The sequence below is a fragment of the Octodon degus genome, unplaced genomic scaffold (genome assembly GCF_000260255.1).
Source record: "Octodon degus isolate 3935 unplaced genomic scaffold, OctDeg1.0 scaffold00033, whole genome shotgun sequence".
NCBI lineage: Eukaryota > Metazoa > Chordata > Mammalia > Rodentia > Octodontidae > Octodon > Octodon degus.
The window spans coordinates 15,803,537-15,805,391 of record NW_004524609.1 but is presented as its reverse complement, the minus strand read 5'-3'; positions in this window follow the sequence as shown (position 1 = coordinate 15,805,391).

The following is a 1,855-nucleotide window of genomic DNA, read 5'->3' as shown; positions in this document are numbered from 1 at the left end:
CCTAAAATACAAAAAATAAAATAAAATGTACCAATCAAATTAATTTTGGGGGGCCGGGGAGACAGCTCAGTGGAATAAGCGCTTCCCTGGCAAGTGCAAGGGCCTGAGTTCAATCCCTGGTTCCACCAAAAAAAAAAAAAAAAAAAAAAAAACAAAACTCTATCTCACTGCACCCCCTCCTGTGGCACATTTGTCTTCAGAAGAAGGAGGGTTTTGCCACTGCAGGAATAAATATTCCTCATGACCCTCATGACCCCTAGGCAATCCCCAGATAGACAGGTGATGTGGCCGGGGCATGCCCATCCTGGACAGCATGTCCCTGTGGCTGATGTTACTGAGAGCTCTGAAATGAGAACACAGTCTCAGGCTGGGCAGATAGCTCAGTAGAATAAGTGCTTGCCTGGCAAGCTCAAGGTCCTGAGTTCAACCCCTGGTACTGAAAAAAAAAAAAAGAAACCACGGTCTCAGGTGATTGTCAGTGCCTGTTGTGCTGATCCAAGCAAGTTTCTTTCATTGTCATTTTTATTTTTATTAGTACATGTTTGCAGTACATAGTGATTGCACTCACTATCAGAAGTCAATATATGTACAGAATACATCTAAGTTTTTTTGATTTGCTCCTTTCCCTTCTCCTTCCTTCACCTACAAACAAGTCTGTTGGCCAGCAGAATAAAGGACAGACCTTGGGGTGAAATAACCCTGTTAAGGTGCCACCTCCTCCCAGTCCTGTGACATTGAAACAGCAAATAGGAGGGAGGGTTGAAAGTCAAAGCCAATTTAAGAATGAATTTCCTGTAACAAGTAGACAGGATTCAAAACAGGGAGAGGGCTGGTTATTGTGGTGCACACCTATAATCCTGCTTTACTAGCATTTAAGAAGCTGTGAGCACAGCCTGAGCAGATAGCTCAGTGGACTAAAGAGCCTGCTTAGGCAGGTGCAGGGACCCATTTTGATCCCTACCCTGCTCACCCCCCACCAGGGCGTGCCACCAGGGTGTGCTGAGCCTGCCATTAAGATTGGGTATGTTGGCACATGCCTGTAATCCCAGCACTTGGGAGGCTGAAAAACAGGAGGATCACTACAAGTTCAATCTGTGTAGTGAGACCCTGTAGACCCTTTACAAAAAAAAGAAGAAGAAGAAGAAGAAGAAGAAGAAGAAGAAGAAGAAGAAGAAGAAGAAGAAGAAGAAGAAGAAGAAGAGCTGGGGATATAGCAAGTGCAAGGTCCAGAGGGTCACTGCAAGTTTGAGGTCAGCCTGGGCTACATAGTGAGTTCAAGGCCAGCCTGAACTACAAAGGGAGACCCTGTCTGAAAACAAACAGGGGTCAGCCCAGGCATGATGGTATTAGTCTGTAGTCTCTGCACTCCGGCAGGCTAAGGCAGAAAAATTAGTGAGAATTTGTCTCAAAATACTAAAAAGGGGGCCGGGGAGATGGCTCAGTGGAATAAGCGCTTCCCTGGCAAGTGCAAGGGCCTGAGTTCAATCCCTGGTTCCAGAAAAAACTAAAAGGACCTGGAGATGTAGTTCTGTGCAAAACTTCTGTGTTCATTTCCTGGGGTGTGGCAGAGGGAGGCTGGGCTTTTAGTGCTTGCCTAATATACTAAAATCCTGGGTTCCTCAATGTGAGGAAAAAAAAAAAAGTAAACACCTCTACTGGATAAAAATCAACGTTGGGCTGGGGAGATGGCTCAGTAGAATAAGTGTTTTGTTTTGTTTTGTTTAATTTATGTATGTGTGTGTGTGGGGGGGGGCAGCTCAGCCCACCAGGGGGCAGGGCTGGCTGGCATGTGGTGCTGGGGGATTGAACCGCGGCCCCTGTGCTTTGCTAAGCTTGTTCTAAGTAGGTGCTTTAG